This window comes from Oryx dammah, unplaced genomic scaffold (assembly GCF_014754425.2).
Source record: "Oryx dammah isolate SB20612 unplaced genomic scaffold, SCBI_Odam_1.1 HiC_scaffold_12, whole genome shotgun sequence".
Taxonomy (NCBI): Eukaryota; Metazoa; Chordata; class Mammalia; order Artiodactyla; family Bovidae; genus Oryx; species Oryx dammah.
In genome coordinates this window covers 64034246-64056497 of record NW_024070196.1, presented here as the reverse complement: position 1 = coordinate 64056497, position 22252 = coordinate 64034246, and the positions used below count along the sequence as shown (strand labels likewise).

Genomic DNA, 22252 nt, shown 5'->3' with positions numbered 1-22252 from the left:
GGATACAGGGATTCAGGGTGGAAACTTGTCCAAGGTCACAGAGCTCCGAAGGGAAATTCTGAAACTGGCTCAGAGAGGGTGAGTGATCAGAGATCACACAGCTTAAACTTACTGCCTGTGTAGCTTGTAAAACAACAAACTAAACACCCTCCCCCACCCTACCCCCCAAAACCCCAGAGTGCCCTTTATTGGGGGGTTACCATTAATTAGGCACTGTGGCAAGCCTCCTGAACAAAACCAGCCGCAGCAGCAACAAATCCGCTGCCATTTATGAGCGCTTACGCAATGTCAGGGATCTTGGCACGTCCCACAATCGTCTCAGTTAATTCTCCAGACAATTCTAGGACGTGCGTCTTTCGAGCCCATTTTACGGATGGGGAAACTGAGGCTTAGAGGCTGAGGCCCTTCCCCAGGGCCGCAGCAGGCCTGGCACCGGGTCTGCCCAGCTTCCCGGGAGGCTGAGGGAGGGCCAGGTGGCATGCAAGGAGTTAAGCGGTAGGCAGTGCTGTGGCTCCGCGCGAGGAGCGCGCCGGGCTGAGGCGTGCTGCTGGCGGCGGCGGCAGCGGCGCTGGGAGCTCGGGCTCCAGAGACGTGAAGTCCGGGGGAGCGAGCGAGGCAGGGAGGGAGGCAGCGAGAGAGAGAGAGGCGAGGCGCCCGGAGCCCCGCGCTCAGCCGCAGCCCGCGCCCAGCGCGCAGCGGGCCCGGGCATTCCCGGGCGGGTGCCTGCACGGGGCCTCGCCTTGGCGTGGGGCACCCGCAGTGCTGCCCGCCCGCCAGCCCGCCCGAGCACCAGGCTCGCAGGAGCCCGGTTTGCACTTCCTCTCGCCTCCGCCCGCCTCCCCGGCTCACCGGCTGGCGTCGCCACCGCCTCCTCGTCCCCGGCCACCGCTGTCGCCGCTGCTGCAATCCAGGACGCACACTTCCACTTTCCCGCTGGAGGCGCGGAGGATGCCCCCTGCACCAGACCCGAAGAAATAGCCCCCCGGGCCGCCGGGAGGAGACTGGGCGGCGAGAAGGAAAATCCAGTCTCCCTTTCCTGGATGCCACTGCAGCAGCAGGCAGCTGGGAAGGCGCCCACAGAGCGGGTGCGCCAAGCGGGACGCGGGAGTCGCAGAGAGAGACCCCGGGCGCTGGCTGGGCTCCGTTGGCAGAGTTTGCAAGTGACTGAGACCCTCAGGTAAGGGCAAAGGGGCCTGGTCCTGCTAGCAGGGGGGCCTTAGGAAGAGGGCATAGAGCTGCTGCAAAGGATATCTGTCCCCCACCTGGGCTGCCGATTCCAGATGCTGCCTGGAGCCTAGGGTTCAGTGTCCAGAGGTGACAGCCCGGCTCTGGGTGGATGACAAACTTTCTCTCCTCCCGCAGAGGGTTGGACGTGCTGGTTTATCCTGTGTCCTTCCTCCAGGCACCCCCTCGGTTCCTGAGATAGGACATCCAGGGCTTCTCAGCTGACCCGGGCCGGGGGGAAGGCAGTGGGCCCCCTTCATTTGATTCATGAATCACCCCCCTTCTTGGCCAGTTAGAGTTCTGAGGGAGAAGGAGCTGGACGTATTTTCAAGTTGACTTTACAGGGTCCTTGTTGGGGGTAATACTCTGGTAAACGAGATTCCCCATCATCTGGAGAAGAAGCCAGGGCTGCCTGGGTGAAGAATTCTGTGTAGAGTGCTTTGCAGTCTTGCTTATGTCCATTCTGGTGCGTGTGTGCGTGTGTATGTGTGTGTAGAGGGAAGCAGGGGGACCCGTCCAGAGAGATCACCCCCATCCAAGCCCTTCCAGCAACCCCAAGCGTCATTACCGGAGCCGAATCACCTCGCTGGCAGAGACGCTAGAAACAGTGGCGATCAGCTCCTGTTCCTTGCAGCTCCTTAGATGAGCTAAAAATTTGGGAGAAGTTTCCTGAGCTGCTCAATGAGACCATTCAGATTGGAACCTGGCAAGGTGCAAACTTCAGCAGAAAAGAGGTTGGAATGGACATTTGGATGGGGACTCCTGGCACTGTCATCCTCAACTCTGAGGCTGTGGGTGGTCTGTCACACCCCAGGCCCTTCGAGGCTCTGCAGAGCCCAGCACATAGCTCATGAGTGTGGCCAGATCGTTTTTTTCCTCTTAAGGAAAAACATGCTCCAAAGAGGCCACCTGGTCTCCAGGGGTCATTTTTGGAGCCATCCCTGTTGTCACAGCCCCGAAGATGGAGTCTTGCTTCACTCCCTAGGGTACCAGCCTGGGGCCAGGGTCATCTCCATGAACTAGTTGGTCCACGAGGCAGGCAGTGGAGGTGCTTCTGTTCGTGACCTAATGGACCTAACGGATGTATTCCCCTGGCCCCGTGGCAGACCTGGTGTCTGCCTCTAGGGAACAACATTGCTGCGTGGTTCCTGGACAGTGCTTGAGGCATAAGGTGGGAGTCTGAGGACCTGCTGCCGTTGCTTGGGATTCTGATCTGGGGCCAGGCAGGCTACGAGCTGCTTCTCTAGGCTGCCAGGACCCGGGGATACTTTGAGGGTGTCAGAGGCTGGTATTTGATGTCCTGGGGAAACCCTGTCTTCGGGTCAAGAGGTTGAATGTCAAGTCGGCCATCAATCTGCTATGTGAGTTTGGGCAAATCACTCGACCTCTCTGAGCTCCAGTTGCTGCTTCTGAAAAAAGGAAGAGATTTCCTATATCCTCAGAGGTCCAGACATTCTTACAGCCCTGACTGTCAGAGATGAAATCCTCCAAATCCCAGCAGGTGGTGTAACATAGTGCGTAAGAGGTCTAGGACTGAGGCACATCTGAGTCTGACCCATCACTTCGCCCTCTGAACCCCGGTCCCTCCATAGTACAGTGAGGAGCTGATAGCCGAGACGGTGCGTGGGAGGTGCTTGGTGCACCTGGTGAGACTGGGGCTGCACGGGTGCAGCAGCGAGGCTGTCTGTTTTGAGTCTTGCACACGGGCATCTGGGTGCTGTTGTCCCCAGGGAGGCTGGCCCTGAGCACCAGGTGACTGATCCTTGGCTGGGGAGCAGGGCCCTTGTTCTCTCAGGTCACCTGACACCTGCAGTCCGCCCCCCGCCCCCGCTACTCACTCCTTCCCATAAAAGCACTTCTGGACCAGCAGCTCCTAGTGGGGAGCCCCAGGCGGTCTGGGAGCACTGGATGCATCCAGCTGCTGCGTCGCCATGACAACAGGAGGTAGAGGTAAGCTGTCTCCATGGCTCCAACTTTGCAGCTGTGGAGGGATGCAGGGCAGAGAAGTTCAGTATATCTGGGCAGCCCTCCATCTGCTGAGGCTGTCTGATCAGGCTAGGCTGCTGTTCCCTGCAGGAACAGCCACGCCGGGAAAGTGTCTTGCGTATGTGTGTGTGTGGGCAGGTGGCTGGGATTGTGGAGGAAGGCTGTCAGTTAGTCAGTCTTATTTCTTTCTGAATGGTTCCAAGGCTTGGGATATCTACATCCCTCCCTGTACTAGGTAACCCCTGTGCTGTGCTTAGTCGCTCAGTCGTGTCCGACTCTTTGCGACCCCCTGGACTGTAGCCCGCCAGGCTCCTCTGTCCATGGGGATTCTCCAGGCAAGTATACTGGAGTGGGTTGCCGTGCCCTCCTCCAGAGGATCTTCCCAACCCAGGGATGGAACCCAGGTCTCCCGCATTGCAGGCGGATTCTTTCCTGTCTGAGCCAGGAGGGAAGCCCTGGGTCCGTGCTAAAACCTCCACAGAGAAGACAGACTTCATCTTGGCCAACACGGAGGGAGTTAACAGGCATGCAGCCCGGCCTGGAGTGGGAGCAGCTCCACCGTGTGTTAGCTCTTATCTGCGGGCTCGACTTTCAGGATTCAGAAAACGAACAGTTTGCTTTCCTGGTGGAATAGGACGTGTGTGTCTGTGTAGACACACGTGTGTGAACGTGTGCCTCTATACGTTCTCATGTAGTATGCATATGTGTGCTCATGTGAGTATGAGTTACATAAAACCCTGAAGCATGTGTGGGCACATGTGAGACTAGTGTCAGTATGAGTGTGTACTCATAAGATTGCCTGTCCATGGACCTAGGCATATGTGTGTGTGTGCGCCTGCTTGTGTGAGGCAGTGTGAGTGTGGGTATGCACAAGCAACTGTGAGTGTTAAGCAGTTGTGTGTGTGTGATCAGATGCACACATGTGTCGTGAGGGTCTGTGTGCCAGTCTCTGTGTTTGAGGAGCTATGTGGGGTGGCCAGGGCACATGTGTATGTTGTCTGTGTGGGCATCTGTGGGCACCTGCGTGTGTGTGCATGTACGCATCTGTGTGCAGTGACATGAGTGTAAACTTATAGTTGTGTCTACATGTTTCTCGATGCACCTTTTTGTCTCTGTGTGTGCATGTGTACAGCACTGCACACTCCTCATCCTTTGTGTGAATGTGCCTGTCTGCTGTGGTGCAGCCTCTGTGAGTGTCTCTGTGTGCAGGTGTGAGGTTCTGAACACGTGTCTGTGAGTGAGAGAGGGCACATTTGACTGTGTCTCTGTGTATGTGTGCATTTCTATGGATGTGTATCTGTGTGTTTTGCAGTGTGAACTTAGTCATCTGTGTGTGTACACGTGTGTTTCTGGGTGTGTGCCCCTTCGTAAAGCATTGTGCTTGGTTGTGTCTCTGTGTATATGTGTGTGTTTCTTAGTGTTGCTATTGGGTTTGTGTTGCTGTGTCCATTTGAATGTGTCTCGGTGTGCATGTGAGGTGTCTCCAAATGTGTTTCTGGATGTTGCAGTGTGGCGTTTGTGCATGTCTCTTGTGTGTGCACGAGTTTCCGAATGTGTGTGCCTAGGATGGGGCCTTGTGTCTTTTTACATGTCCCTGGGTGTAGGATGTATGTTTCGTGTGTTTGCCTGTCTGTGGGGCAAAGTAACTTCTGTGCGTGTCGCGTGTGTGTGTGTGTGTTTCTGAACACGTGCATCTGTGCAGGTGAGACTCGGTGTCCACAGGGCTGATAAGGTGTTGGGGGCGCTGTAAACACTGCTGAGAGCGTCCAAACAGAACACGTCTCTGAGCCTTTAAAGGCTCCTCTTCTGTCTGCTCTGCACGTCTGCACTGTGCTCGAGTGTGTACCTGCCGAGTGTTGATTCAGCGATCGGTGATGCCAGCTCTGAGCAGAGTGTTGGGGTGTCGGATGTTCATTTTCCCAAGTGCCTTTGCTCTGAAGCTGTGTCTTCCTCTGCCCCCCGGCTCCCTCAGCCCCCAGGACAACCCATGTCTCCCCCTCCAGAAGCCTGCACTTAGGCCACTCACCGAACAGACTCACAGATGTTCAGAGCGCAGGTATAATTTTAGGCAGAAGGTCTGAACATAGGCAGCCTAGGATGCACTGAACATTTCGACAGCAGTGTTTCTAATTAAGAGCAACTTGTTTTCCTTAAATAAACAAATCAAGTGAGGAAAGAAATTGCCTGAGATTAATGGCTCCCCGGAGCAGGTCCAGATGTTGGGAAGGTGAGGTTGGGGGTCCCCACAGACTGCCAGTGTTGCTGCTGGGGTCTTCCAGATTTTGACCAGGAGTTGAAGACACGGGGGCTGCAGAAGCTGGTGAGGTGAGCAGGCCAGGGCAGTGTGAGAACCCTTTCTGAGGTTTGCCTAGTGTTTGGTTGTTGGGGGAAACACATCCCTGGCCCCAATTCCTCCCTCCTCCCTGTATCGATGTCCTTAGCCATGAGAAGTGGCTGTTCTTCCCACTCAAGAGGCAGGCAGGGCCTGTGCTCCTCATCCTTCACTTCGGGTTTGGCCTTGTGTCTTCCTCCGGCCATTGGTGGAAGTGATAGAGCGTCCTTTCCAAGCTTAGGTGTCCAGGGGCCTTACATGTTTCTGCCATGGCTGGGAGAGGGGCTCTACCAAGGTAGCTGCCCCCCTGCCCCTAGTGCGGCCCCAGAACAGACACATGTTGAACTACCCTTAGCCCAAACCTCAGTGAAGAGTCTAGTTCAGCCATGCTCCAGCTGGCCACTAACAGATCAACTAATTAAATCCTTATATTACTGGGGCTTTCTGGTTGTTTGTTACACACCATTACTGTGATTGTAGCTAACTGATGCAGTTGCCAGTGGTCTGTATTTCCTGCTCCTGTGGGACCCCTGGTACTCATTCAGAGACATACCATGTACTTCTCACCATGGATACCCCATTCCTACCTGGATCTCTGCTCATCCCAACATCAGCAGTGTTAATAATAATAATAACAGCTAGTGCTTATGGAGTGCTTACCAGATACCACGTCAGAGGTTGAGGACAGAAGCTTCAATTTACCACCTTGCTGCTGCTGCTGCTGCTAAGTCGCTTCAGTCGTGTCTGACTCTGTGCGACCCCAGAGATGGCAGCCCACCAGACTCCCCTGTCCCTGGGATTCTCCAGGCAAGAACACTGGAGTGGGTTGCCATTTCCTTCTCCAGTGCATGAAAGTGAAAAGTGAAAGCAAAGTTGCTCAGTCGTGTCTGACTCTGTGCGAACCCCATGGACTTAGGAAATAACATAAGGAAGGCATGTGCCTCAGTTTGCTCATCTGTAATATGGCAATGATAATGACAGTGCCTTCTCCCAGAGTTGTGATGAGTATTTACTAAGTAAGCTCAGTCCGTCAGCCCTGGGCATTGTGAAAGGGGACTTTGGCCAAGGTTGCACAGGGTTGGTGACAGAACTGAGGTCAGAACCTGGGCCTTCTACATCCTGACCTGTGACAGGGCCACAGTCCCTTAGATCTCACGCCGCTGTTGCATGTGAGCGTATTCATTTCTTATTGCTGCTGTAACAAATGACCACAAGTACAGGGACTTAAAACAATGTGAACTTATTCTCATTGCTAGGGATTAGAAATCTAGAATGGGTCAGCAGGGCTCTGTTCCTACTAGACTCTCAAGGGGAGGAACATTTCCATGCCTTTTCTATGGCCTGGAGGCTGCCCACATTCCGAGGCTGGTAGCCCCACGTCACTCTGACCTCCGCCTCCACGGTCATGTCTCCATCTCTGACTTCTGAATTCCCTGCCTCCCTTATTAGATGCGCTTCTCTCGTAGCTCAGTCGGTAAAGAATCTGCCTGCAGTGCCGGAGACCCGGGTTCAATTCCTGGGTCAGGAAGTTCCCCTGGAGAAGGAAATGGCAATCCACTCCAGTATTCTTGCCTGGAAAATCCCATGGACAGAGGACCCTGGCTGGCTACAGTCCATGGGGTCGCAAGAGTCAGACACGACTTAGTGGCTAAACCACCACCAGCAGCTTATTAGATGGCATTGGGCCCCCTCAGATAATCCAAGATAATCTTCCCATCTCAAGATCTTTAACTTACTCGTATCTGCAAAGCCCCTTTTACTATGTGGAGTAACATCACCAGAGGTTCAAGGAATTAGGACACGGATATCTTTGGAGAGTAGTTATTTGGCTACCAGGCTTCCCTGGCGGTAAAGAATCTGCATGGTTTGATCCCCGGGTCAGGACCCAGAGAGCATGGCAACCCACTCCAGCATCTTGCCTGGAGAATCCCATGGACAGAGGAACCTGGCAGGCTACAGTCCATGGGGTCAAAGAGTCACCACAACTGAGCAACTAACATTTTCACTTCTTTTTCTTTATTTGGACACCACGGTGGAAAAAAAACAAATGAATCATTCCACATTCATTGATTCAATACATATTTATTGAGTGCTTAGGTGCACCAGGCTTGAGTATTTCCTGGGCAACAACCATGTACCTAGGTCTGTCTGGGTCCTGAAGATGCAGTGTTGAGCAAACAGACAGAGGCCCTGCCGTCCTGGGGGGTGAGTCCAAGAATGGGAGTCAGAACAGAAATGCGTAAATAAATAACTGAACAGCTTAAATTTAAATAGTGATGAGCTCAGTGAGGAAAACACGGCAGGTGTGGAGGTGGTGTCTTCTAACAGCCCCTGTCAGGGTCCTCTGCGTCCCTCCCTTACCCCTTCTGGTCTGGGGGTGGGCATGGTCTTCCTCTGCTGCCAGGCCCTGGGTGCTGCACTCCCCACCCCTGGTGGCTTCTCTACACTCTGCCCTCCATTGTAACTGTCCTTGTCACCCCACTGGGGTGAGCTGTTACCCGCTGGTCCCTGACCAATATGGGTTCTTTTGATGTGCCAGGAAATGTGCCCTGTGCAGGGCACACTCATTGATCCTTACAACATCCCTCCAAGGAAAATGCTCTTTTACCCTCTTTCTCGGGTAAGGAGAATAGCCACATTCACACCATCTTTATTCACAATGGCAGACAGGTGGAAGCAACCCAAGTGTCCATCGACATGGGATAAAGGATGCTCCATCCATGCCGTGGAATATTATTTAGCCTTAAAGTGGAGCAAAATTCTAACACACACCACAGCAAGGATGAACCTCAAGGATGTTTATGCTAAGTGAAATAAGCCAGACACAATAGGACAAACACTGTATTGTTCCACTTTGACTTTCTTAAAATAGTCAGATTCAGAGAGACAGGAAGTAGAATGGTGGTCTCCGGGGGCTGGGGAGGGGAGAAATGGGGAGTTGGTGTTTAACGGGATCGAGTTTCCGTTTGGGAACGTGACTGTTCTAGAGATGGACGGTGGTGATGGTTGCATGATGCTGTGGATGTACTTAACACCACTGAACTGCACACTTAAAATGGTTACTGTAGGAAATTTTATGTTGTGTATGACATCGCTGACTTAATGGATAGAAGTCTGAGCAAACTCCGGGAGACAGTGAAGGACAGGGAAGCCTGGCGTGCTGCAGTCTATGGGGTGGCAAAGAGTCAGACACGGCTGAACAACAACAACAACAACAACAGATTTTGGCAGGATGAAAACGAAGTAAACAAGTAAATGTCTAGAGAGGACTTCCCTGGTGGTCCAATGGATAGGAATCCACCTGCCAATGCAGGGGACACGGGTTCAGTCCCTGGTCTGGAAAGATTCCTCATGCTGCAGGGCAGTTAAGCCCATGGGTCACAGCTACTGAGTCCATGCACTCTAAAGCCCATGCTTCACAACAGGAGAAACCACTGCAAGCAGAAACCTATGCCCTGAGACTAGAGAAGGCCCGTGTATAGCAATGAAGACCCAGTGCAGCCAAAAATGAAGAAATAAATTTAAAAAAAATTTTTTCCTAAAGTCTGGAGAGGCTAAGATTGGAACCAAGATCTGACCCTAGAGCCCATGTTCTCTTCTCCATACAACATGGTCTCACCCCCAGAGCACTATGCACACCCAAAAGTGGGTGTGCAAGGAGAGTGTGAAAACAAGCAGGGAGAATGTGGACTGGGGCTTTGCACACAGCAAAGGGAAGACCTGAGGTGTTAAGGAACCCATGGCATGCTGGCACCATGCACTGAAGGTTCACCCACTGGTCTATTCAACAGATTTTTATTGAGCACCTACTGTATGCCAGACCTTGTGGAGAAAGTAAGGAGAAAAGCAAGACCCCAACCTGCATATAATTACAACTTGAAGTAACTGCCAGAATTTAGGGCCTCTGAAATGAAGACTTCCTTGAGAGAGAGAAAAAAAACAGAGCCTGGTTCTGAAGGATGAAGAGAATTGACCAGGTGGAAAAGGCTGGGAAGATAGCAGAGCCAGCACGTGCAAAGGCCCTGAGGTGAGGAGAGTGGCACGAATCAAAGACAGGGACACACTTCCAGACTAGGAAAGAGCTGGCACACAGCCAAGTGGACCATTCTCAGGGCCTCGCCAGCCCTGTGAGTGCTCCGCTCTTTATCGTTCCAGCAGTGGGAGGCCTTGGACAGATTTTAAGCACAGGGAATGAAATGATTCTATTAAACCCCAGGCAGAGCAATAAGAAGAAACTGCACCCCCACGTGAGGTGGGAGCCCACTGAAATGCCCACAAAGAGGGAGCTGGGCCTACTGCAGCGATTTCAGGATTTCAGCTTCATTATGCAAAACACACAGCTTTCCAGGGGAGAGGTAGGCTTGGCAAAAAAGAGTCAACAAATTAGTTTTTCAATCTGCTTTAAGTTGCTAACACGCCCTGTCTCCCTTCCATTGTCACCTGACGGCCTGTGGGCTATTTTCACTTTTATCAGAGAATTTTTTTTTTTAATTAAAGGAGTTTTTCCTTTTGAAAAACAAATCCCAGCTGTGTTCTGATAAGATAGAATTAAAAACGGCATGGGGGTGGGGGGAGAAATGCCACAGAAAGCTCTGACTTTTCTCCTTCTGTATCTGAACTGATTTAAATAATAATTATATGTTTCATTTTGATGCAGCCTCTCCTCAGCCCTTCCTGGCCTCCCCCAAATCACCAGAGTGTACCAGCAGCTCCAAACATAGGATGCTTCTAAAATTCCCAACTCTTGGCCCCTAGAGAGAGAGAGAGACAGCCCTATAAAAGACTGAGCTGCTGCTGCTGCTAAGTCGCTTCAGTCGTGTCCGACTCTGTGCGACCCCACAGACAGCAGCCCATCAGGCTCCTCGTCCCTGGGACTCTCCAGGCAAGAACACTGGAGTAGGTTGCCATTTCCTTCTCCAGTGCAGGAAAGTGAAAAGTGAAAGTGAAGTCGTTCAGTCGTGTCCGACTCTTAGCCACCCCATAGACTGCAGCCCACCAGGCTCCTCTGTCCATGAGATTTTCCAGGCAAGAGTGCTGGAATGGATTGCCATCGCCTTCTCCGGATAAAAGACTGAGAGTTCTGACCTAACAGCTTCAGGTTCAGGGCAAAAGTTGCTCCAGTGCAAGTGCTGCCAATTCACAGCTGTGTGACCTCAGGTAATTTATTTCAATCCCCTTAGCTTCTAACTGCGTACGTGCATGCTAAGTCGCTTCAATCGTGTCTGATTCTGGGACCCCTTAGACTGTAGCCCACCAGGCTTCTCTGTCCACGGATTCTCCAGGGAAGAATACTGAAGTGGGTCGCCATGCCCTCCTCCAGGGGATCTTTCTGACCCGAGATTGAACCTGGGTCTCTTATGTCTACTGCTCTGGAAGGTGAGTTCTTTAGCACCACCTGGGAAGCCCTAGCTTCCCACTCCTCATATGTAAAATGGAAATAATGATAGTATTTATATTCTTAGGATCCTTCTGGTTGTAACTGACAGAAAGTCCAACTTAAATATCATTACACTCTTATTCTCAGGCAAATAAGGACTGTATAGCTTCATGTAACTGGCAACTAGCTTCAGGTTTGGCTTGATCCAGGAGTTTGATAGCATCACAGGTCATTCTCTCACTTTCTCTCTCTCCTTCCCTCCCAGTGTGTCTCTTTTTTTTCCCCTCCCAATCTCTTGACTCTCCTTTTCCTTGGTGGTCGGCTTTCCTTCTCCAGTGGGCTCTGGCTATCTTCATCTCTGCACAAATGCCTACCAGTAACTCCATGATTAAGCCCTCCTCCCACTAGTCCTGGAATTGAGAGTTTGTAGGTTTCCTGAAAGTGAAAGTGACTTAGCAGCTGCAGCAGGTTTCCTGAAATCAGAGAAAATGACTATACTGTTCAGTCAGATTGAGGTCATATAGCCACCTTGGACCTTCCTTGGGTGGGGAGGCTGTGAATCAGCTCTTGTGGTTTCCTGAATCACAAAGACCAATAGCAGAAGCAGGATGGGTCCCCAAAGGATAATCAGGATCCAGTTAACCTGAGCAAAGGAAGTAAATGCTGGTCACACTAAAATGACCTTTCTACTGTTGTCGCCTCAGAGGGTTGTTGTGAGGTGAAGATTAAATGATATTGATCACGCCAGGTGCTCAGCGCTGAGCCCAGCATGCAGGGTACACAGTGAATGCTATTCGTACTACTTCTGTGCTGTTATTAACATGTGATAATATAGGCCAGGGAGGGGCTCTGTGAGTACTGAGGGTGCTGGGAGACGCCCATGACCAGATGACCCAGCCTCGGCACCCCACTGGCCCCTGGGAGTCTTGGGCCTGTCCATTCCCCTCCAGTTTTGATTGCCAAAAGCCATCATTCCCTAACAAATCACATGTCATGGATCGCTTCACCGGCTAAAAGCTGGTGATGGCTAAGAGGACGCAGGGAGGGGTGACAGATGCTGCCGGGGGCAAGCAGGTCCCCTAAGAGGGGCAGTGATGAACCAGAAACCTGGGGGACCAGCTACAGGGAGCACCCACTCCCACCCAGCTGTCTCCCCACGTCTCTCAATGGTCTTTAAGGTGTTATGCACAGCCTCTACCTGCTTGTAAATGTTGGTCACCCAATTCAGGCAATTTTGAAACACAGGACAGAGCAAACAGGTGTGTCTATGGGCTCAGCTGGACCTCTGTTGTAAACCCAGGTCTCCCCGACACGGGGGACATGGAGCCTGTCCTGTCTGAACCACAGAGAGCTGGTGTTGGGGATGCCCTCGGAAGACGCGCCAGCGCATTGTTCCAGAACCGAGTCGTGTGCCGCCCGCCTTCAGCGCCCCCACAGGAGTTCCTTTTTATTCTGAGCTGCACCACTTGTAACAGGCTCCGCGGATGGCTTCAGTGCGAATGGCTGCTTAGAAGCAGTTCATTTTGCTGCCTGAGATTATTAATGTTCTCTCTGATTTCCTGCTTCACTCTATTGATTTCCTGGGATAAAACTTTCTCTGCAGAGGCTGTGAAGGTAATTCAGCTGCATCCCTCCATGTGAGGGAGGGTTGGATCCTGGCTCGCCCATCCCACTTCCTGCTGTGTGGCAGAGGGCAAATCACTCCGCCTCTCTGAGCCTTGATTTTCTCTTCTGCAACCTGGGCGGGGGTCCTCAGAGCTCCCGCCTCCTAAGGAGCTGTCGGTCACAAGGCAGGCACTCACCAACCTCATCTCCTGTGCAACTCCAGCCCCAGTGACCTGGGGAAATGAGAGACACACTCGTGCTTCTTGTCTGTGTTTAACACTCTCTCTGTGGAAGGCTCTTTCCAAGCATGGGTTGCTATCCAGTCACTCAGTCATGTCACTCTTTGAGACCCCATGGACTGCAGCACATCAGGCCTCCCTGTCCATCACCATGTCCCGGAGTTCACTCGAACTCATGTCCGTTAAGTCGGTGATGCCATCCAACCCTCTCATCCTTGGTCTCCCCCTTCTCCTCCTGTCATCTTTCCCAGCATCAGAGTCTTTTCCAATGAGTAGGCTTCTTTGTATCATGTGGCCAAAGTATTGGAGCTTCAGTTGCAGCATCAGTCCTTCCGGTGAATATTCAGGGTTGATTTCCTTTAGGATTGACTGGTTTGATCTCCTTGCTGTGTCCAAGGGACTCTCAAGAATCTTCTCCAGCACCACAGTCTGAAACCATCAGTTCTTTGGCACTCAGCCTTCTTTATGGTCCAGCTCTTACATTCGTACATGACTACTGGAAAATGATATATTGACTATATGGACCTTTTTGGCTCACAGCAGCCCTGAAGCTTGTGGCCTTATATCATTCTCCTTATTTACAAATGAGGAAACTGAGGCTCTGAGAGGAGAAGGGATCTGCCCAAGGTCACACAGCTAGGGGATGCCAGAGCTCAGACTTGAACTCTAGCGTGCCTCATCTGGCAGCCCTGGCTCTTGAGAGGGGCATTACCTTCTATGGGAACCAGCTGCATTCACAGAAACTCATGGGCACCAAGGGCCCCTTAGCAATGGGCTCTAGACCCAGCTCTGCTGCTAACTTGCTGCGTCACCTCAGGAGACTTTCTGGGCCTCTCTGGGCCTTTGTTTCCTCAGCTCCTTAGACTCACGTTGCTCCCTTCCAGCCTCAGGGCCTTTGCACGTGCTGTGCTATCTGCCCAGCATGGGCCCCTCTCTGCCTCCAACCTTCTTTACTTGGTTAATTGCAACTCCACCTTCAGGTCTTGGGTGAAGCATGCTGTCTAAGAACTCCTGTGGCGTTCCGCTGGACCAGGTCTGATCTCCTCCATTGTGTGCCTCCCCAGATCCACCTCTTTCCTCCAGGGTTTGTGAGTCCAGTGCTGTGTGATGATTTAACTAACCTGTGTCAGCTCTGCCAGAACTGCCCACTCGAGGGGGATCGGGGAGTCAGTTAGATCTCTTCCCACACCCACACTCCAAGCCTGCCATATATTTACAGCAAGACTTAAAAAGAGCCCTTAGGACCCTCAGATACTGCTGGTAGGAGTATGAATTAGTACAACTGCTTTGAAAAACTGCTGTGCAACATTACATACATCCTCTAATCTGCTATTCTACTTTGGGATATAGACTCAATAGAAATGAGGATATATGTTCTTTTTATACATGTAGTAGTCGTAAGCATGAGAAGCCAGAAACTACCCAAGTGTCCATTATGGTAGAATAGATAAATAAAATGAGGTCCCATCATAACATGGAATAGTACACAGCAGTGAAAATGGACTGGCTTCAGCTTCATGCCACAAATAATGCCTAGCAAAAAAATCCAGACACAAAAGGGCAGATGTGCGTGCATGCCTGCTAAGTCACTCAGTTGTGTCCAGCTGTTTCTGATCCCTAAGAACTGTAGCCTACCAGGCTCCTCTGTCCATGGGATTTACCAGGCAAGAACACTGGAGTGGGTTGCCATGCCCTCCTCCAGGGCATCTTCCCAGGGATCAAACTCACTTCTTTTACATCTCCCGCATTGGCAGGCAGATTCTCTACCATTTGCACCACCTGGGAAGCCCAAAAGGGCATATTCTATACATTATGAATTACACAAAGCTCAAAATAGAAACTAAGCTATAGAGTTTAGGAATGCATGCATGCTTAGGTGAAAATATAATAAAGAAAAGCAAGGAAGAAATCGTCAGAACGGTCACAACCTTGGGTGAGGAAGGAGGGAGGGGTGATTAGAAAGGAGCACAGAGCGGGCTTTGGGGAGCTAGCTTTCGTTTCTGGCCCTGGAAGGTGGTTACATGGGTGTGTGTTCACTTGGCAATAACTCATCAAATTGTACATCTTTGTTTTATGTTTTCTTTTGTCTGTGGGTCATGGGTCTCATGGAAAGACCCCCTATACCCACCGCAGATAATTACCTCTCGGGGGGAAATGCCACCTAGACCACACTGCCTTGGTTTATGCACAGAGAACATCTCTGTCATCCTGTTTAAGCAAAGGTTTCTCTACTTTCATTGGTGTGGAGTGTGCCTCTCTATCCTTTAAGCCCCCAGGACTCCAAATTTACATGTGTAAAAACTACCCAGTAGCTTTCTGTTTTGACATGGAGGCCACCTGGCCGGAAAACATAATTATCCCCTTTTTCTCAGACCTTGATAAGAATGAGGTGAGGGTTGATGGCCCCAGAAGAAGAAAAAAAAAGAAAGAAACTAGGAAAGAAAGAGAAAAACAAAACCTGAGAAGCATTTTCAAGTTTCTAGTTTTGCAAGCTGCCGAAAGACAGGGCATCAGCTGTCCTGGATGGAGGGTCAGATAACACGGCTGGGGCAGGGCTCAGAATGAGGACTGGGGCTCCGAGGTGGGGCAGCTGAGTGCCCGGCCCTGGGGAGGGGCTGGCCGCCCGTCCACGAGAACTGGGTCAGCAGACTTACTGCCCCAGATCTTTTCCAGCCATCCTGACCTCCGTTTCTGTGCAGATAGGAGGGTGGTCCTGGGCCCTGCTCTTGAACCTGAACCTTAGCTAGAGAGCAGAAATACCGTGATTTGTGTTTGTCCTTGGAGCTTGAGAGGGCTTCCCTGGTGGCTGAGATGGTCAAGATCCCACCTGCAATGCAGGAGACTCCGGTTCAATCTCTGGGTTGGGAAGATCCCCTAGAGAAGGGAATGGCAACCCACTCCAGTTCTCTTGTCTGGAAAATTCCACGGACAGAGGAGTCTGGATGGGCTACAGTCCTTGCAGTCGTAAAGAGTTGGACGTGACTGAGTGACTTTCCCTTTTAGAGCTCAACACGGGATGCATCAGGTCTTCCAGATGCTTCCAGAAGCCTCGCTGATGGTTTTGGGTTATTAATTCCCTTGATGATGAGAATAAATAAATAAATAAATAAATCTCCTACTCACCATTCATTCAAGAAACATGAATTACGCTTACCTTTTGCGGGACTCTGCTAAGCATCAGGGATATGATGAGAGTGACTAGCTGGTTTTGGTTCGCCAGGGATTTTCCCAGTTTAAGCACTTAACGTCTAAGTGTCCCGGGAACCCCTTAGTGCCCCGAAAACCTGGACGGTTGGCCCATGGTGAGCAGGATGCTTCTGATGACCAACCTCATAGAGCTCTCAGTCCAGTGGAGGAGGTAGGCAATTACAAACCAGTGCATCAGGAGGTGTGGGTTCCAAAGGAGGTCTCTCATGCCAGTGGAGGGTTTCCAGGAAGGCTTCCTGCAGGAGGTGGCATCTGAACCAAGCCCTTCAGGAGGAGTCGGGCCAGCAGAGCTGGAGAGTGGGTGAGGGAGAGACAGTATTCCTGATGGGAAAGAGAGCTAGAGGCCTGTTTTCAGAGGTGAATCGGGTGAACTGTGGCTGGTGGTAGAGAAGAGTAGGGTTGGGGAGAGGACCAAGGGACGGGGGTAGGTCAGGGATGACCTTTAGAGTTAGGGGGGCACTCACCTGGCATTTGGGAAACCTGGGTGGGAAGGGAAGGGAGAAGGGAAGTGAAAGCTCCAAATTTCTACTGAAAGATTGTCTGGGCTGCTGTATAAAGCGTGGAGGGGGAATTGACAGTGGAGGCGGGGGGTGGGAAAGGGTTAAGAATGGCTGAAAAGAGGCTATTGGGCAGGGCTCTTCACTGAAGCTTCCACATACTCAGGCCAAGAGCCTCAGAGGCGTCTTTGACTCCCGTGCTTCATCGGCTGCCCCACAAGCGACTCTGAGTAAATCCAGCCCTTTCTCACCACCGCCACCCCGGTTCCTGGCATCCCACACCCTTTTCCTCCACAGCTGTTATCATCTTCTAATCTACCATGTGATTGGCACGTTTATTTTGTTTACTCTCTGCTTCTTCTCTCAAGAACAAGGTTTCCTCAACCTCGAAGCTATTGACATTTTGGACCACGTAATTGTTTGTTGCTGGGAGCTGTCCTGGGCATTCTGGGATGTTTTAGCAGCATCCCTGGCCTCTCCACCCACTAGATGCCAGTAGTACCCCCCTTCCTGGGAGGTGACAACCTAAAAAAAAACCTCTCCAGACTTTGACCAATGTCCCTGGCAGGGCAAGGGGGCAACATCGCCCCCGAGTCAAGACCTATCACACAAGAATATACGTTCCGTGAGGACTGAGATTTTTGTGTCCTTGACCGTTGTTTCCCCAGTGCCTAGAATGTGAAGCTTGGCTCTCTCATAGTGGTGCTCACTGAATGTTTGTTGAATGAATGAGTGTGAGATGATAGGGTCGGGGACGGGCTTGGAAAACTGTGAAGGGCTTGGGTGATGGTGAAGTGATTGGATCAATAAATAGAACTACCTTTGTATTTATTATGGTGGTGATTGCAGCCCTCTTCCTAGTCCTTTCATCATATGACAGAGGAGGGTCAGAGTGGTTAAGTGATGTGAGAAAAGGAAAAACGTAGGAAAGGAGTGGTGGAATCAAGCTTGAACCAGATCTTTAGAAACCAAGTTCAGGGTCTTTTCAGGTGTCAGATACTGTCACATAATAACAACTATTTATTGAGCGGTTGTTACATGCCAGGTTCTGTGCTTTGGATGGATCGCCTCGTTAAAGCCTCTGACAATATCATGAGATTACTACTGTCATCCCATTTATACAAGTGGAGACTGTGAGGATCAGAGAGGTAGAGTGAGTTGCCCAGAGTCACACAGCCAGGAATGGAACAGAGCTGTCTGCCTTGGGAATCTGAGGTTGACTCCCCTTTCCCCTCTTAGTAATGGCTTCACCCCAAAGTGCTTTAAGCTTTCCCTCTAGTCTGCAAAGGAGAAATGATCAAAGGATTCCCACTGACATGTTAATTTTCAAGGCTGCATTTTGAAGTGTCCTGCAAGGAGATTCTGTAAATTTCACCAAGCCCCCTAGCCACGGAAAACCTCTTCCTGCTTAACCTCATCTCCCTGGCCCCACTGCCTCTATCTGATGCGGAAGGTTGTTGCTCTTAACCGCTCTGCTCTCCTTCCCCTCTGATCAGACATATTTTAAATAAATAATTTCAGGGATGTGTCATGAGCTTATCCAAGGGGAAAGACTGGCACATTGTGGAACCTACAGGAAGGAGACTCAGCTTATTTCAGGGCGTCAAGAGGGGCTCTCCAAGAAAGAGATGTGGAGACGGGGATGAGAAGGATGGTTGGGAATTGACCGAGCAAAGGAAGGGGGTGGAGAATATTTGCAGGCCAGGGGGAGCTTAGCTTGGGGAGATGGCGTGTTGCAGAGGAGCATCATGCATTTGTCCAGCTGCAGCTCAGAAGCAGCAGAGGGAGGAGGTGCTGCAGAGAGAGATGGGCGGACTCCAGATGCCATAGTGCGTGCTTGGGAGTGGATCCCGGTCCTCGCTTAGGCCTTCCCTTTGGCAGGCTCTCTGCGCATCCCGTCCTGACCCTGGATCCAGAAACAACACAGACAGCCCCCTCTCGGAAGTCAGGCCGAAGCCTGTTGTGGCTCGCCATGGCCAGGTTGAGCAGACACGCTGGGCAGACCTCCGTGAGAGGCTCTTAAAAAAAAAGAGCCTGTTGGAGCCGTGGACCAGCCTCCCTCTGCAGCCACTGGTCTGGCCCTGGGTCCTTGCCTCATAAACCCTCCTCTGACCTGAGTCTGTCTCCCAAGATGGGGCTCTTGGCCCCTCTATGGCTGCCTCTCTTCCTCACCCCATCCCCAGGGCTCAGCCTCTGCTCTGTGGGGGCCCAGTGTTGTTATGCTTCAAGGCTCCTCGGACTGTTCCTCACCGTATCACACGTCTCCTAGGATTCTTGCTCCGATGAGGTCCTGCTGATTGGTTTACTGGTCTAGCTACTAACCTCCCATCTATAGCAGGAGCGTTTGGGGCTGGATAACTCCTGGTTGTGGGGGGCTGTCCTGTGTGCCTTGTAGGATGTTGAGCAGCGTCCAATGCCAGGAACACCACCCCCTTCAATTATGACAACCAAAACTGTCTCCAGGCATTGCCATGTCCCCCTGGGGGACAAAATTGCCTCTAATTAAGACCACTGGTTTAGATCAATCATAACACGTTCCTTGGGAATTGGCAAATCGCTACCTCCTTTCAAAGATAGGGGTTCTGTTATCCAAGTAGAGGGAAGGATATATATATATACATAAGATATGTAATAGTGTGTGCCATGCTTATTGCTATAGAGAGTTTTTCCTTTTCCTTCCTGCCTCCCTCTGCCCCTCTGTCCCTCTCTTCCTCTGTCTTTTTCTTCCTTCCTCCTTCCTTCTTATTCCAACAAAACTTTCTGTACATTATTTATAAACACAGGCAGCCAGATCTGGCATTTGACCCTTTGGATACAGTTTACAGACTCTTGGAATTTATTTTAAAATGACAACCACAAAAGAAAACCAAAAGCCTCTCTTCTTTGAGGTAAAATGGCCTATCGTAAGGCTGGCACTGCCGTATTCACCACCTTCTTTATATAGTGTTATCCATGCAATAGACAGTAAATCCATTCTTTTAAAATTTTTTACCCTTTCCTCCCAATTTTTAAATCTCAGTAGAATACACATAAGATTTGCCGTCTTAACCACTTGTAAGTGTACAGTTCGGTGTATTCAGTACACTCATACTTTTGGGCTACCCCACTGTCGTCCAGCTTCAGCATCTTTGGAGAAATTCTCAAGTCGCTTGGCCAGAGGCGGATGAGCCAGGATCACCTGGACACAGCCTCTCAGTTTATATCTGGGGAAACTGACACCCGGGGCGGGGAAGGGACTCGCCAGGGACTCGCCAGGAGACATCGCCAGTTAGAATCAAAGTCAAGATTAGAACCTAGGGCTCACTCTGCCCAGTGTCCCCTTCTTTGTGGCCGCCTCCACCCACCCCGTCCCAGAATACCTTGCACACAAAGACGCCACGTAAATACTTAGTGGCCACGCTGGCCGGGTGCTCCACCGAGGTGCTCCCTGGGGCTAATTCGGTTCCCTCTCTAATCTCTGAGAGGCTGGGAGATGAAAACCTACTCCAGAGGCTAATGGCCAATTAATTACTTTCTTTGGCCAGATAAAACATCTCGTCTTTTTTTTCTAGAAATTCCTTCCCCCCTCCCCACTCCCACCACCACCACCACCAAGGTCTGATCCCTTCTTTGCAACAGCTCTCTTTACTCTCTCAGCACCCGCCCCTGCCCACACCGGGACACCAGACCGCAGGACGGCTGCTCTGCGATAAGCGGGCCATTGATCCCCTTTCCGCCCTCCTGGACCAGTCTCAGGGTGACTGGGGAGCTTCAGTTACCCTCACAATAACAGCATTTAGCCAGACCCTCCTCCTCTGGGATGCACAGAGGCAGAAATTGCAGGGACAGTAAGAGAAAGAGGGAAACAAAACCCAGCAAGGCTGCCCATTCCAAAGGCGACGCAGTGGGAGAAGGACACCTGGCCAGCTCTGATTTCTGAGTTGTGTTTTTTGGTTTTTTGTTGTTGAAAGTGCCTCTGCATGACTTGTTTTCTCCACTGGCAGGCTGATAGGGGACGGCGCCCAAGGCAGGACCAAGTTAGAGGCTCTGTTCAGACAAGTGAGGCAAGGGTCCAACCTGTGCTGGGAAGGGCAGGGGCCAGGAGAACAAGGGCTCTGTGTGTTTATAGGCACAGGGATGGGAACCACAGGCTCCAGCCAGGTGCCGGATGCCCTCAGAAATCCACGAGGCTGGAGAAAAACTGGGGTGGCTGGCATCGGTACTGGGTAATCAAGATAGCCGTGAGCAGAGCTCTTTAAAGTGAGCTGCATTTGGGATGATGACAAATTCCCCCTCTTGGTGGCCAAGTCTGCTAGGGATGAAGGTGGGACTCCCAGGAATGAGCCAAGCCCACCGAGGAGGAGGAGGGGAGGGCTGGCTCTTCCTGCCCTGAAAACATCGAAGAGCCCAGGGAAGGAGTGGCAAGCTCAGATGTCCTTGGGGGCCATGCAGGTGACCTGACACGGGCCCCATGGGACTCAGTTTACCATGGTTGATCACTGAGCCAGGTTCAGCTCCCAGCTCTTCAGCTTGCTTAGCTGAGTCACCTTGGACCAATGATTTTAATCTTCCTGCCTCAGTTTACCCATATAGGAAATGGAGTCAGTGCTAGTACTTACCTCATTGAGGTCATTCCCAGGGTGGCATATCACACAAAAGCACTTAGAACCAGCAATGCTGGTTTATCTTCCAAGAGAAGCAGGGCCTCTGGGTTTGCATTCCAAAGCACCAAATCATTAATGGTTGGCCGTGAACTCAAATTGGAAAGTGAACAAGAACAGCCTGTCCCCTGGCTCTCTGCAGCCCACAGCCCACGGGCTGTCCTGGCACCCTCTAGCCAGGGGTTATGGACAGACCCGGGCTCCAGCACTGTCTCCCCCGCTGCCTGGTTCTTGACCCTGGACAAGTGGCTTCACTTGTCTGTGTTGTGTTTGCGATGTCTATAGTATCAGTACGAGCCTGGAGAAAGCGATAACTCACTCAGTTTGGGCAGCAGACGAGAGTCTATGAAGGGGAACGGTGTGCGAAGTGGGGAAATCACAGCGGATGGTGCCGCACCCCAGGGTTAGTGCCCGAGGGGAGCTGTTACCACCTCTAGTCCTGAAAAGGCAAAGCGCAAGAGAGGAGGCAGAAGCCCAGAGCAAAGTGTGTGGAGAGGGATCGGGTCTTTGGTGGAGGGGCTCAGCCAACCCTGGTGACTCCACAGAGAGGGAGGGACTGGGGGAAGGAATGCCCTGCCCATTTTATACCCACTTTCTCCTCGCCTGTCCTCACATTGGCCAAAATCAAGTGGAAGACAGAGAGCCTGTGGGTGTGGTCCATGAAGACCACCCTAACTAAGGCAGAGGGTCGTGTGGAGAAGGGGAGGAGTTGACGTGGGGGCAAATGAACGACGGGTGATGCCACCACCCTTCTGGATTCTGGAAGGTTTTCCTTAGCCAGCTAACAGGTGATGCTAACACACAGTTGTAGCGACAGGCTGAAGGTATTCTCATTGTTTTCGCAGAAGGGAAGGCAGGGGCGCTAGAAGGGAGAGTGGAGAGTCCCTCTGTGTGTCCTCGGAGTATGTGATCAGCCCCTTAGAGATGATAAAGGGTGCGTGTGCTTCCTATTGCTGCTGTAACACCACCAACTCAATGGCTTAAAACAGTGGACATTTATTCTCTTATAGTTCTGAAGCTCAGATGTCCAAAATGGGTCTCCTTAGGATAAAATCAAGATATGGGCAGGGCTGTGTTCCTTCTGGGGGCGCTAGAAGAAATTGTTTCCTTGCCTCCAGCTTCTAGAGGTTGCCCACATTCCTTGG

The 22252-nt window shown here is 51.5% G+C and overlaps 1 protein-coding gene across 2 annotated transcripts in view; it reads left to right on the top strand.

The window, feature by feature from the left end:
* The first annotated feature begins 869 nt into the window (after positions 1-869).
* The window catches only part of WSCD2 (WSC domain containing 2), a 112198-nt gene continuing 90815 nt past the window's right edge, over positions 870-22252 (top strand). For both annotated transcript variants that reach the window (XM_040250964.1, XM_040250961.1), the window contains exon 1: positions 870-1177. The gene's annotated coding sequence lies outside the window, so the exon portion shown is untranslated. The remainder of the gene's footprint in view (positions 1178-22252) is intronic.